At 47.6% G+C, this 15,835-nt stretch overlaps 1 pseudogene; it reads right to left on the bottom strand.

Annotated features, from left to right (window-relative positions):
* Positions 1-823: 823 nt before the first annotated feature.
* Positions 824-2,035, bottom strand: LOC138247092 (interferon-inducible GTPase 5-like; annotated as a pseudogene).
* Positions 2,036-15,835: the final 13,800 nt, after the last annotated feature.

The following is a 15,835-nucleotide window of genomic DNA, read 5'->3' on the forward strand; positions in this document are numbered from 1 at the left end:
AAGTGGCGCAATGCATGAGTTGTGCCACTTTATAAATATATTATAGTGTATAGTTTGTGAAAATGCCTTCTTAACGCCACATTAGTGTAAAAACAATGACGTGAATATGCCCTTTTGTATTTCAGTGACATCTTGGGTAATTGCCATTAGGCATCCTGCCTCATTATGCCCTTGATCTCAGGTGCTTCTCTGGTCTAGGTATTAAGGCCCATATTTATACTCAGGTTGTGCTGAATTAGCGTCATTTCTTTTACGCGGATTCAGTGCAAACCTAACTCCATATTTATACCTTGGCGTTAGACACGTCTAGGGCCTTAAATAATGGTGCTTTAAGGATGGGGGACCCATCCCAGTAAGTCCGGGTGAGTTTTTTTTTTCTTTCTTTTACCCCAACACCACTCAGGAGCCCTGACTTTGTGCACCCTGCACGGTGCTGGCCCCAATGGCCATGCCCAGGGGACATTTGTCCCCTGGGCATAGCCATTGGGGTGGTGGGCCTGGCTCCTGTATTTACGAATACAGGAGCCATGTCCATGGGGGTTGTGTGCCAGAAAATGGCGCTACACTGGTTAGAGGCAATTGTTTTGCCTCTAAACAGTGTAGCACCATAATTTGTCGCACAAGCCCCGGTTCCCCCTACGCCTCCCCAGCCATGATAGCATCCTTTCCAAGGACGCTAACAGGGCATTAGCGCCGGCTAGCGCCATTCCATAAATATGGCGCCCGGTCGGCATCTAGGAATGGCGCTATACTTTTTGACGCAAAATTGCGTTAGCGCAGATTTGCGTCAAAAAGTATAAATTTGGGCCTAAGAATCTACACTTTATTCCAACACCCTCGTCAGGACCCTTTCAGCATCTTCTGCAACTTCTTTTAAGAAGCTTTTCAGCATGTAGTATGTGGTGGCAAAGGAAATTCCCCCAGCAACCACATAGCCGAAAACAGGGATGGTACTCAGAGCATATTCAATGGTCATTAACCCAGCTCCGGCAGCCTTGGTCATTAATTTCAAGACAATGTCCGTGGCAATCTCCTTCACAACCAGTGGGGACTTGATCAATACCCTGAGATCATCTTGAGACTTGTAAATTTTTTTTTAGCAAGTTTACTAAATTATTTTGTGTCCAGACCAAATTCCTTGAGGTAACCTTTCATCGCCCTCACCAGGATGGTGAGGTCACATGCATCTGAGAGTCCAGGTATTGGGATGGTAGCAATGGCACAGCAAAGTGTGGACTGCTTCCAGATCTGCTGCCTCAGGGCCTCCTTTTTCTTCTGTAAAACTGCTACTGAAATACTGGGCAGTGAGAGCAAGAAGACATGCCTTTTGTGGCCGGGAGTTCCCTTTACAGGGTGTCCTGTATCTTCTTGAAGTCGAAGAGGCCAGCTCACAGCAAAACAGGAGGAATTCCTTTGGGGAGTCTATGCCCCCTTCTTTCAAGCAGTTGGTGCGGTTGTCCCTAATTTAATTCAGGATTCTTTCCTCATCGTACGTAGGCTTGCAATGTCTTTGGGACACAAACAAGTCAAAGTCCACTTTTGAATGCACAAAGTAGAACTTTTTGCCCATTTTTTGGATCTTGAGGGCCAGCTGTCTGTGGTTTTCTTTGAAACGCTCAGAGGCAATGAGAATAAAAAAGTCATAGTGGCTAAAATTGACTCTCTCTAGATAAGTGTTGGCTTTGAACTTGGATGTTCCAATGCCCATCAGGCCCCAGATGGTCACATTGGAATGGTCATGCTACTGATAAGGTGTTGGGTCGATGGTGGTTTCTACCTCACCTGTCTGGGCTGCTCCATCAGTTACACTTTCCATTCCCCGGACGGCATTGACAAAGGTAGAATTGCCAGACCTTGATTCTCCTGTGATGGCAATGTCCAACTTGGTATTCTCCAGGGATTCCAGAGATTTCTTTAGCATTGAAGCAGCTTCGGCCAGGTCTCCTTTTTCTAGTGCAGCCTGAACGTCTGCCACTTCTTCATCAGTTATCAAGTCATAGGCTTCCTGCCCATTGTTATCCTCAACACCAGCCATGTAAGAAAAGGAAGGTAGTTTCAGGTTCTTGAAAATGGAAGTAACTTCAGTTTCCAAAGGTGAGCAGCTTTCCTAGGAAGAAAAAGGGGATGGTGCAGAGGTCAGAACAATTTGCAAAATGTAGTCCTGGAATCATGTTGTAACATGTGCACATATTTTTCTACCAAATCACAATCTACAATAAATCTATCATCTCCTCCTTTTAAGTATCACCTTTGGGACAGTAAGACTCTCCTATTTTTAGGTCTCTCATACAAACAGCTTTAAATGTTTGGTGAGAGCTAACACTGTCAACAATCAGGCCTTGAAAAGTCTACTCATCCACTCACTATGGCGAGTCATATTTTATTAGGTCAAGATATTTGTAGGACCTATTCGCCCCTTCTGGCGAGTTGGCAAAGAACAGGTGCTCTGTTCAGTCTGAAAATGAAGGAGAAATAAAAACACATTTAAATCTTCTTGTCACATTTGCTCTGAGTTCAGAGACAGAGGTCAAAAGTCAGTTTGTCTTCTTACAAAATACTGGAACAATGCAGTCAGAAGTAAAAATTATTGTAAGGTGAACCATCTGACCTGCTGAACAAAGTGTGTGAAATGTAAGGCTTATGGTGTCAGGTTGTTCTTAACACACAACATTTAAATAACTAATTCAACTGTACAGACATTTCAAAATATATTTCTGTAGTTGTGAAAGCCCATTTTTGTACTTCTGTGTGATGAAAAAATATTTTAACAGGATGAAAACAAATCAGAACACTTTACTTGGTGTTGTGCAAATGATAATTATGTTTTCTGAAACCATTATTGTTTATATACTATAGTTTCAACAGTGAAGCTGCAAGTTAGTGGAAAGGTTTTTGGACATTTCTTGGAAATGTACTGACTGTAAATGACAGTGTGCTACCACATCATGCTTTAGTAATATGTTTATTAAGAGTGAGGCCAGATTTAAGAGGACCTAGCTCCATTCAAACGCCGCATTAGCGTAATTTTTTTTCCGCCAATGTGTAGTTGGAAGGCAAAAAACGCTGCACCATATTTACAAAGTGGCACAATGCTTGCACTGTGCCACTTTGTAACCCCTTGCACCACATTATGCCTGCGCCAGGCATAATGTATGCAAGGTTGGACGTTCTGGCACCTTGAGGCCAAAAAAATGGCACCAAGAAATCTAAGGGATTTGTTTGCGTCATTTTTATCGGCATTTTTGACGCCTGCTAGGAGCAGGCATTCAAGGAAGCCTCCCATTATTTTCAGTGGGCCTGGGTGCTTTGCAGGATTAGCGTCCAAATTTTTCAACGCTTACCCTGCAAATCGCATGACTGTGGTAAAACATTATGATGCTAGTATCCCTGGCTACCACCATGGTGCGCCGTATTTATACGGTGCACACATGGTGGTGTTAGGGGGGTGCTAAGAGGCGCAAGAAAAGTAGTGCTGCACTAGTTGCAGCGCAACTTTTCATAAATCTGCCCCTGAGTGTTTAAACATAAACTGAGAAACACTCCTGCCCTTATGGCAATGCTATTAGTAAACTAAAAGACAAGTTATGGATCATGTGTACCCTATTTTTGGGCTGGATTCTTATTATACATGGAGCAAACGTTTAGTCTATTTATTCAAACAAAAAAGTTTTTTTCTACAGCAGAAATACTGAACTCACCTACTTGAAGATGCACTCATATGTGAGAATGAAGAAAAAGGCGACTCTGTAAAATGAAATATTTGCCTAGGATCACACAATTTGAGACTCGTTTACGGGTCTAGTACATTACTTTTAGGTCGAGTAGATTATTCAAGTTGAACGACCTGCAGGTCTAGTAGCATTTTTATGATTTCTCTAGGCCTGAACGTGCAATACACATACAATATACAAATGCTCATACCTAAAGATACAGGACAGCCATTGGATGTTGTGATTTTGCTCACTTTAGGCACCAGTTTTAGTTGTTTTTTAAAAAAACTTATGTTTGTATCAGTACACATCATTTTGAGGATGTGGACTACTTTATCAAGTAGTTCACATTCATCTTACCGAGCACTTTTATTACACCACATTTCTGGTCCCATCACCTCTCAGCATCTGCCCACCTTGCTGTTGTGTTGAGCAGCACCATACCAAATGTATCTGATCAGATCACTACATTACATGGTTAAATGATGTATCACTCTCATCACACCACACCTCCGGAAATTATACTGGCTCCTGATACCCCAACATGCTCAAGTCAAAGTCCTCCTACACGCATTCAAGGCATTACACATATCAGTCCCCACCTACTTGTACAGTTGCATCCCCTTCCACCAACTTAACAGCCCCTCTGCTCCATGGGTCTCCAACTAAAACATATTCCATGCACACACACAACCAGATCAGGAGGACAGGCATTCTCTTACATCGCTGCTAAAGCATGGAACAATCTCCCACTCCACATCAGAGCCTCCGCTCGGTACTTGAATTCTGCAAGAAGCTGAAGACCTGGCTTTTCAATTAACCAACCTGCCATTGGCATGGATAGGTACATACATCTACTCAGCACCAGGATACCCTCGCTAGTGCGCTTTACAAACACACATAACATGCCCCTTTAGCTGGAAGTAAGAAGGGGCATATTTACAAAAAAGTCAAGCCGCACAGAGCAGCAAGTCACCTTGCTGTGCTGCATGACAGGGAAAGGGCAGGAAGGTGCTGTTTTTAAACGAATACTATGCATTCCTGTCCTCCCCCCTGTGCTGGTGAACAATGAGCTACCTAGCGCCAGCGCAGGCACCCTTGCACCGTGGTGCGAGGGTGCCTGTGCCATATGTATGATTGCTTTTGTGAAGGCCCCCTACTGGGACCCTGGCAGACAGGGTTGTACTAAAAGGGACCTTGTGCACTACAAAACCACTCTCTGAAGTCTCCCCCACTTCAAAGGCACTTTTGGATATATAAACTGGGTCCCTAGCCCTACCAACTTAGAGAATTCCTGGGACAGATACTCTGAACCAGATCCTGCAACCTACCAAGAGGAGCTGCCTGGCTGCCCAAAGGACTCACCTGGACTGCTTTGCTGTGAAGGACTGCTGCCTTGCTGTTGCCCTGCTGCCTTGCTGGCCTCTGGCTCTTCTGAGAAGTGATCTCCAAGGGCTCGGTTTGAGCTTGCATCCTGTTTCCTGAAGTCTCAGGGCCAAAACGACATCACCTCTGCAAAGGAAATCCTTGTGCGGCGAAAATCGATGAACAGCCTGCCGGAATCGACGCACAGCCTGCCTAGCGGTGAAAGCATTACTGCATTGCCAAACCGGAACAACGCAGCTCGGCTCCCCGACTGGAGATTGACGCAGCGCCAGAGTTGGGACCAGAGCTGCGACGCACAGCCCACTGGATCGACACATCACTGAGCCGGAGCGACGCAGCCTGAATTCCTGCGGGAAGAACTGACACAGCGCCTGCTCTGCTACAGAAACTCCGATGCATCACCCACCGGATCTACGCAGCACCTGTGACTTCGTAATGCACACCCAGGATTTCCACACATCGTCGCTCGGCATCAAAAGACTCTGCATCGCAAAGAGGATTCAAGCCTGCACCGGAATTAAGAGGATTCAAGCCTGCACCGGAATCCAACGCAAAGTCCTTGCCGCATGGAAAATAGACGACGCATCGTCTGTGTGCACCCAGACATCTGACACACACCCTTCGTTTTCCTCGCATACCCTCCTCTGCGGTCTCCGTGTGTGTAATTTTGATGCATACCAGGTACTTTGTTCTTCTTGCAAGAGACACTTGTTGCTTTTTAAAGACTTCAGACTCTTCTTATCATTACAAAAGTGATATTTCAACTTGTACAAATCTTGATCGTTTTTTACCTTAATTCACTCAAATAAATATCTTATATTCCTCTAAACCTGTGTGGTGTTTTCACTATGTTATTGCATGATATATTGCACAAATACTTTACACATTGCCTTCTAAGTTAAGCCTGACTGCTCAGTGCCAAGCTACCAGAGGGTGGGCACAGGATAATTTGGATTGTGTGTGACTTACCCTGTCTAGGATTGTGGTCCTTACTTGGACAAGGGTGTATACCTCTGCCAACTAGAGACCCCATTTCTAACAGTTACCTTAGGGCGCAAGTTTTAGTTACTTGAAAGAACTCTATAACTGCTGAATTTCAATGGTTTTGTATGAGTACATTCACAACCTAACTATAATGTCTCTGTAACCAATGTTGTTTTTAAGGTATAGTAATTTTCATTGCTATACGTGAATCCAACCACCTCACCGTTGTCAAACAGCTCGCACTTGATGCGAGCTGAGATTTCCTCTTTCCCTGCCCGTGGAAATGCATGGAGGGAAACGGAGGAAACTGCTCTCACAGCAGAGCTCCCTCTCTGTGACAGCAGTGCCGGCTCCCACAGGAGTTGGGGAGCCAGCTGGGACTGCGGGGGTCTTTAGGCTTCCCCCGTAGTCCCCAACATTTGACTGGGTGCCCTGGTGGGGAACCCAGGTCACATGATTGGGCCCCGGAGCCAAGATCAGCCCTGTGGAGGGGGCCATGTGACCCCCCTCCCCAAAAGAAAATTATGTAATTATGCTTGGCCCTGGGGGATGGGGACCCCAGGCCCGAGATCAGCCTGGGGAGGGGGTTTGCACAGCCACTCCCTAAAAAAAAAAAAAATATATTTATGCCAGGCCCTGGGGGTGACTAAAATTGGCCTGGGGAGGTGGGACCCACATCTCCCTCCCCCTAAAATCTAAGTTTTTAAGCTGTGCCCTAGGGTATGGGGTCCCCAAGGCCGAGATCCGCCTGGTTGGGGGCGCTTTGTGGCCTCCCTCCCCCCCCCAAAACAATTTTGGTCATGCCTGGGGAATGGAGTCCTGGGGGCCGAGATCAGCCTGGGGAGGGGGCCATGCAGCCTCCATCCCCCCCAAAAAAAATATTTAGGCCGGGCTATGTGAGATGGGGTCCTTGGGGCTGAGATCAGCCTGGGGAGGGAGGGTCCGCGCAGGCCCCCTTCCTCCCCAAAAAAACGTTTAGAAGGCCGGTGCCAGTGCCGGGGGAGGGGGGCATGTGGACATGCTGTCAACTACCACTGTGCATGGCCTAAGGCCGTGCGCAGCATGGAGTTGGGTAGCTATAGGGGGTAAGTTGCAGGGCCCTGCTTCCAATCCCCACTACGCACAGCCAAAAGCCATGTGCAGAGCAGAGTTGGGTGGCTATAGGGGTTCACCATAGTGCCTTTTATCCGTGTGCGGCAGTGGTTGGCCACAGGGAAGTCTACCAGCGAGGGGGTTATATGGAGCTGGAGGGGGAGTTTGTTCCAGGTCTTGGCAGCAATGTATGAGAAGGCGCGACCACTGCTGCGGCTGAGACGGATGCGGATGCAGAGGGAGTGTATGAAGATGCATGAGGAGGAGCGCAGGTGTCTGCAGGGTTGGTGGAAGGTCAATCGTTGGTTGATAGAGGCAGCTCCTAGGTTGTGGAGGGCTTTGTAGACGTGCATAAGGGTCTTGAACTAGCATCACTTCTGGATGGGGAGCCAGTGGAGGTCTCTCAGGTGGGGGGCTGATGTGGGTTCATTTGGGGAGGTTCAAGGTCTGGAGTCTTCTGAGGAGCTGGGTAGAGATGCCGGCATAGTGGGTGTTGCCATAGTCGGGGCGCTGTGACAAGGGCAACTGTCTTTCTGGTGTTGGTTGAGATCCACCTGAATATTCTGCGGTGCTGGTAAAGTATGTGGAAGCTGGAGGAGGCGACTGCGTTGACTTGTTGTTTCATGGTCAGTTGGCTTTTGAGGATGATGCCGAGGTTCCGTGCATGGTCCGCAGGTGCAGGTTTAGGTTTGAGTTCCGCAGGCCACCAGCTGGGTTCCAATGCAGAGGTGCTCTTCCCGAAGATCAGTACTCGGTTTTGTCGGAATTGAGTTCAAGGCAATTGTCTCTCATCCCTTTGGCCACAATGGTCATGGAATTGCGCAAGTTGGATTTGGCATTTGAGGGTTCTTGGTGAGAGAGAGGTTCAGTTGAGTGTCATCTGCGTAGGAGATTATGTTGAGTCCATGGGATCTAACGACGTCTCTGAGAGGGGTCACGTAGATGTTGAACAGGGTGGGGCTGAGGGATGATCCTGGTGATATGCCACATCTGATGTCTTTGGGTGGGGAGGTGAAGGGAGGCAGTCAGATGCTCTGTGTGCATCCTGTACAGAAGGATGCGATCCACTTGAGGGCATCTTGCTGTATGTCAATGTTGTAGAGTCTGTTGATGAGGGTTTTGTGGGAGACGGTCATGGCGAGGATCAGGGCTGCAGTTTCTCCATGGTCGAGGAGTGTTCTGATGTCGTCTGTGGCTGCGATCAGCATCGTCTCAGTGCTGTGGTTTGCACGGAATCCTGATTGTGAGGCATCTGGTAGGTGTGTTTTTTTCAGGAATTCAGTGAGCTGATGGTTGATGACTTTCTTGAGTACTTTGTCTGGGTAAGGGAGCAGGGAAATCGGACGGGAGGTTTTGGGAGGTTTTCTTTAGAAGAGGTCTGACGTCAGCGTGTGTCCATGGGATTTGTGAGGGAAGGTTTATGTGGAGATGGAGGTGCTGATGATGCTGGTGAGTTGTGTGCTGATTGGGTTTGTTGTGAGGTTGTAGAGGTGGTGGGGGCAGGGGGTCCGTGGGCGCCCCAGAGTGGATGGAAGACATAATGGCTGAGGTGGCCAGAAAGGTGAGTGGAGACCATGTGGTAATGGTTTGGCTGATGTTCGCTGGTTGGTTGAGGTCGTTGGTCAGTGAAAGGGGTAAGGAGAGAAAAATGCATGATATTTGTAATTGCTTGGATGTTTTGATGCTGAGCATTCATTTATAAGAAACGATTTGGGTTCAAATGCACAACAGACCTGTCAGCATTATGTATGTTGGCCCCCCACAAGCAAGTGCTTAATTTGAACCAGTGGTTGTCAGTGGGGCAACACTGGCAATAATTTTTGGGGACTGCCACTTATTTTTCCTCTTCTGATTATGGGCAAGGGAGAGAAAAACAAACTAACTGCAAAGGAGGAAGAGGAAGATGCACAAAGGGAAAAGATGCACATAGGAAGAAAGCTGGGACCAGCAAGAGAGGGATAAAGTGGCAGGGAGTGTCTGCTGGTGGATTAAAGAGCCATCGGGTGCAGCAGCAGCTGCCTTGTAGGCAGAGTGGGTGGGGGCGGGCATTGTGGTGTTGGTGTGTGTGTGTGTGTGCGCATGCATGCATGCATGCAAGGTGAGTGGTGTAAATAAAAAGGAAAAAAAAAAACTTACCTTGCTTACTGCACAATGCATCCTCCTCACTCGGTCTCCTCTCTGGCTCCAGCAAACTCCCTGAAGCAATCCTGGTGCTGCTTTCATGCTGGCAACTAGCGCTGGAGGCCTGTCTGGCCGGCCGGTGCACATCTGGCTGGCCATCGCAAGACAGCTGGCCAGAGGGACATGCACACTGTAAACTTAAGTGCACAGTTCAGGCAGCAGTGGCCAGGTTCAAGACGGAAAGATGGAAAATAAAATGGTAATAAATCAAATTTTTTACCATTTTATTTGTCATCCCTTGGGGGAATTTTAGGCAGAAGGGCGACGCTCCTCTGCCCTAAAGGGAAAAGTGCAGCTGCCAATGGGGTGGATTCAGCACTAGGGAACCTTGGTGAACGACAGTCCACCACATGGTGGCGCTGTCTGTCTATTTGTGTACAGATTACCTCAGTTTAACAATGAAATACGCATTTGAAAAAGAATTCTAGAGGGACCAGGCCGTTTTTTTACTTATAGGCTAGTGATTCTTAGTAGGGAGCATTCACCCTGGCATGTGACAGTGTTGTCTGTTCCAGTCTGCAGTGCCCCCTGTAGCGGCCTCCTGAGCAACTCCTTGGACCCTGGCACCTGTACAAATTAAACACTGCATCTGAGCTTGCCGCAAGGTAAGTGACTAAACAGGCAGAGGAAAGAAAATAATGCACACACTCCTCTCAGTAGAGCATTAGGGTTCCCCACCAAGGATTGACAGGCACACTGACCAATTAGACGTCGTCACCCCAGACATTGCTCCAACTACAAATGCATTTATTACACAGCAGAGCTGCGTCTCGTGCACACAGTGCTGTGGGAAGCAGAACTATCCCTCAAGTCACACAGAAGGAGCAGGCTTGTCGTGTAAACAGCAGAGCTACGCCTCACAGCACTGGTGCGGCATAATCTAGATTGAACAGCGCTATGCCCAAGGTCACACAGATGCAGCAGGTTTATTGTTTGAACAGCAGAGTTAGGCTAGGTGTAGCAAACTGTGCTTTAAATGAGGTCAAAGTACAAACGCTATTCAGTGTGAGGAGTGAAGGATGGGCGGGTGTTGGGGGACAGACAGGAGCAGGATGGGCCCTAAAGGGTATATTTGCTTTATGCGACAAAAGTGTCCAACCTAAATTCCAGAAGAGAAACCACTGCAACTGTGAAAACACTCATAAGAGCAGTATGCACATTTATCACTAAAAAGTAAATACTGCCCATGGTCCCCACTCACTTCGACCACGTTAAGCGTGACTGGGTGGCTCCATGTCACGGGGCAGCACTTTTCCATTCCTGGACTTTGCTTTAACATATGATTGTTGTACAAAAGTCACTCTTTTTGCCATGGTTACCCCCACTTTTTGCCTGCTGTCAGTATGCTTAGACTGTTTTTACTGGGATCCTGCTAACCAGGACCCCATTGATTGTGCTCTCTCCTTTTAAATTTGGTTACCTAGGACTTTGTACACCCCACAGTTGGTATACTGGTGCCCCCATATAAGTCACTAGTATATGGTACTTAGCTACCGAGGGCATTGGGGCACCAGGGGTTCTCCATGGGCTGCAGCATGTATTGTGTCAGTCATGGGAGCCCATGCAAAATGTGCTTGTAGGCCTGCCACTGCAGCCTGCGTGAAAAGCTGCATGCACTGAACCAGGTCACTGTATGTTACCCCTATGGTAGGCCCTTCTAGTCCAGAGGGCAATGTGCAGGTACCTGGGCATCCCTGCATGAGCAGAGGAGCCCCTACGAACTCCAGCTCTATTGCAGTACACTTTGTAAGCGCAGGGAAGCAATTTTGCCCGTGTACTGGACACAGGTCACACTACCTGTGTCTAGCTACATAATGGCAACTCCAAACATGTTGGATTCATACCCCAAAACTGTTGCCAGTATTATTTGTATGATTCCATGCACTTAGGGGACCCCCCAGTATTGCTCCTACTAGTCTTTCAGGATTTTGCAAGCAGCCCGAGCTGCTGCCACCCTCCAGATGGGTTTCTTCCCTCATCCTGCTTGACCAGATCAAGCAGGGTAAGGCAAAACAAAGGATTTTCTATGGGAGAGGGAGGCAACACCCTTTATCAATGGAAATAAGTGTGACATGGCTTGGGCGGAGTACACTCCCCAAGTCATGTCCCCTTGCATAAACCAGTTTGCACCAGTCCAGGGACCACCCATTCCCTGTTCTGGCACGAAACTGGACAAAGGAAAGCGGAGTGTCCACTTCCCTGTCCATCACCACCCCAAGGGTGGTGCCCAGCGCTCCCAGGCCACTTGATTCTGCCATCTTGAATCCAAGGTGGGCAGAGGCTCCTGGGAGCATCTGAGAGGTCAGGAAGGTGATGTCACAGCCCCCTCTTGATAGGTGGTCATCATGCTAGCTGACCAATCCCTCTTCCTGGGCTATTTAGGGTTTCCCTTTTGGGTGGGTTTCCAGATATGACGTGAAAGATTCCAGAACTCTTCTGCATCATTTACGTCATCTTCTGGCCACTGGGACTGCAACTGTACCCCCCAGGAACCGACAATCTGCGACTTCAGCGAGAACTCCACTCTTCAACATTGTTTCTTCAGCTCCTTCCAAAAACTGCAACATTTCCCCAGCTGTGCATCCTCTGAAGGCGGTGAATCTTCAGCCAGCATAAGAAGTAAGAAGGAATCTTCCTTGGAGTGAAGGGGTCACTCTCCTGCATCTGCAGGCAGCAATTGCAATGACGACCAGATACGTGGATCTGCTCTCCTCTGGAGCTGCGTGGATCCTGCATCACAGGTGGTGGTCTGGAGTGGTCCTCTTGGTCCTCTCTGCCAGCTGTCCAACTGGGGAGACCGTAAGCCCTTGCCTCTCCTTGCAGGGCAGTACCCCTGTGCACTGTGACTCTTGCAGTTACCAAGGCTTGTTTTCGGCTCCTCTAAGGGATCTTCAGGGTCCGTGTAGCTCCCGCCTGCAGCACTTCTTCTTGCACAGCACAGTCTCCTGCCTGCTGCTCCAGCGACATGAGACTCCTCTTCGGGTGTGCTGAGTGGGCCTCACTGTGACTGCTGTGTCTGCTGCCAGTGGGCTGCCTGTGGAGGCTGCCTCCTCTTCCTGTGACTCTTCCGACTGCTGAGGGCCACCCCATACTCTCTTCCTTGGGTCGAGTCCCCTGGGCCTTGCTGGTCCTCTTCAGCCTTGCAAATCTTCTCCTCTGTCTCATGCATTTGCGAAGGCTTGTTGGTGGTTTTCCAGCACCACTAACCAACTGCATCTCCACCGCCCACGTGGGGCACCTCTTGCATCACTCCTCGGACTTCTCTTCATCTACGGTGCTGCACTGCTGGCCTTCTTCATCCTCCGTCGACCTGATCCTGCATCCACAGAATGGTGGGTAGCGGCTCCTGCCACAACCGGACACTCCAACACAAACCCGTTGGTCCCCTTCCTTTGCAGGTCCTCTTCTGTCAGGATCCATTTCTGGATTCTTCCTTTCTTCGTTGGGTCTTGCATATTCCTTTTCCAAAGTCCTCCTGTTGGTTTTGGGGAAAACCAGGTACTTACCTCTCCTCTGCAGGGCACTGTGGGTCACTCTCGTACTCACCTCTTGGGGTTCCTATTTCCTCCAGCTCCCTTCTACTGATTCCACATCCTTGGGGGAAGACTGCCTTTCACATTCCACTTTCTTAGTATATAGTTTGGCCCTCCCACAGAGTCCCCACTGTTTACCTGTATGTTTGCCAATGCTTATTGCTTTTTATGCTCTTTACTGAGTGATAATATGTATATAATAGTGTGTTTACTTACCTCAAGTAGGGCGACAGCCTATTCAGTATTCTAGTATTTGTGTTATCATAATAAAGTACCTTTATTTTTGTAACACTGTGTGGTTCTTTCATGCGTGTGAGTGCCGTGTGACTATAGTAGTATTGCATACGTTCTGCATGTCTTCTAGATAAGTCTTGGCTGCTCATCCTCAGTTACCTCTAGAGAGCCATGGCTTCCTAGACATGTGTGTGAGCGCTGTGTGACTATAGTAGTATTGCATACGTTCTGCATGTCTTCTAGATACGTCTTGGCTGCTCATCCTCAGTTACCTCTAGAGAGCCATGGCTTCCTAGACACTGCCTACACTTCAGTAATAGGGGGTACCTGGACCTTGTATAGGGTGATAACACCATAGGTGTCCAACACACACCAGGCCAACTTCTTATAATTGTTATCAGTTGTGTTAGCTCAATTAACCAGGGGTGGCTCCTCCATGGGGGCGGAGGAGTGTTGCCCCCCTGCCAGCAGCGGCAGCTGCAAAACCTTTATAAAGATATGATAATAAACTGTGTTTATTATCGTTTCCTTGTAAAGGGGCGGGGCAATAGGCCACCATGTCTGTGATTGCTTTGAAATAAAGCAAGGTTTTGTTTTTTTAAATGCAGCTTGTTTTCCTAAAAGGAAAACAGGATGCATTTAAAAAAGAAAAATGAAAAGTTTTCTTTTCATTTATTAAGAGTAGGCAGTGGTCCGTGGGAAAACTGCCTGCTCTTAAAAAACGTTTTGGCTACCATTCTCAAAGGGGAAGGGGTTCCCTGGGTCCCCTTTCCGTTTGCAAATGGGTTACCACCCACTTGAAGTCACGGTTGCAAAACATTCATACATGGCCTTGCATCTCGCTATTAGAAAGGGATGCCCTTGCCCCTTCCTAATAGCGACTCGCAATCCCTATTTTGGGAGCCAGTGACAAGTTGCTGACTCGCAACATCGGGATGGTACATGGCCAGAAACCTTTTACCGGCTAAACTGCTTCATGCATGTGGTCCCAGGCTTCTAAAGGTCTGGGAGATGCCACCCCTGGTCGGTGGGCCCATAAGTAGCCTGGCCTCCAAGGGGTTGTATTCTGGAATCTCAACCATCACTTCCCTATATCTGGAAAGCGCATGACTGAGTTAGAGGTATCAAAAGAATTGTGACTTGTAAAGGGAAAACTCTGGAGGTCCTGGAAAGATTTCATGTGGTTGCCCACCCACATTTCACCCAATCGGGAAATGCCAATGTTGTCCCACAAGTTACACCCTTTGAGCCGTGCCACCCATTCTAGCCATCCACCAACCCATAGGGAGGTTTCCGTCACCCACTAAGCCCAACCTGTCCATCGCAGGGCAGCTTTCCATGCCAGGAAAGCTACCTTGGTAATCTTACATACTATTCTAACTAGAGCCCTGGAATATCCTGGGAAAAGATAAAACCTTCCCAAGTATTTTAAGAAAAGGTTTCAATGTGGTCATTTTGTACTGACCAAAGTGCTGCACTAAAGGGCACCACTCGAAGCAAAACACTAGGAATAACATGCATGCATTGTGGGCATGTGTTTCAATGCGTGCAAGCGCACTTTGGCCATGTTGGAATGGTGTAACTAAAGCTGCTGTTAGGAAGACCTAAAAAGGTATGTTTGAAACCAGTATTGTGTCACAGTTCTTTTTAGAGTGTTACTTTGTGGCAGCTGTGACTTGATGGTGGAAGGGGCTTGCACCTACACTTTGCTTTCGAGTTTGGATAGCTTTAGTTTTGTTCAGACTTTTGCTAACCTTTTTATAAAGCAGTTGATCACCCTTGACTCATAGCTTAGTTGTTGTGTTAGAACAGGGTGGATCTTGTTGGTCTAAAATGCCAATTATCTGGAAATCAGGAAACTTAAGACACTGAGCCTTCCCATCACACCTAGGGTGCATCACTGAATTTAGGGAATGCCGTTGTACGCTGTAGTGTTCAGTTCCAAGAATCGAGTGAACAATCTTTGGCCCAGATTTTAGAGGGCACAGCGCTTACTGGCGCCACAGTGGTGTCATTTTTTTACGCTAATGTGGCCCAACGAGGCCAAAATTGCTGCACCAGATTTACAAAGTGGTGCAATGCATGTATTGAACCACTCTGTCACCCCATAGCCCACATTATGCCTGTGCCAGGCATAATGTATGCAAGGGGGGTGTTCCTCCATTGGGGGAGGGCAAAAAAATGGCACAAAGAAATCTAAAAGATGTCATTTTTTGCAGCATTTTTAATGCTTGCACAGAGCAGTCATTAAAAGGAGGCACGCCATTATTTATAACGGGCCTCAATGTGCTTTGCAGGATTAGCGTCAACATTTTTTACACTAATCCTGCAAACCACCAAACTAGCGTAAACATTTTTGATGCTAGATCCCTAACTACCCCCATGGTGCTGTATCTTAATATACAGAACAGATGATGGCGTTAGGGGGGCTCTGAGGGACGTATGAAAAGTGGCGCTGCATTGGATGCAGCACCACTTTTCTTAAATCAGCCCATTTGTGTTTGCAATTGAAAGATTCAACTCATTGATGCCTCAGGGCTGTTCTCCTGTTTGAAAGCCCAATAAACATTTAATACGTTTAATCTCAATCTTAACTTCTAGAGCAATGATGGGAAGGAGAAACACATTCTTCCGCTTGATCACCTGCACCCCAATTCCTGCATTTATGAAGGGATTACTCTCAAGAATCGATGGACAATCTGAAGTCTCATTTAA

The sequence above is a fragment of the Pleurodeles waltl genome, chromosome 7 (genome assembly GCF_031143425.1).
Source record: "Pleurodeles waltl isolate 20211129_DDA chromosome 7, aPleWal1.hap1.20221129, whole genome shotgun sequence".
Classification (NCBI taxonomy): Eukaryota; Metazoa; Chordata; class Amphibia; order Caudata; family Salamandridae; genus Pleurodeles; species Pleurodeles waltl.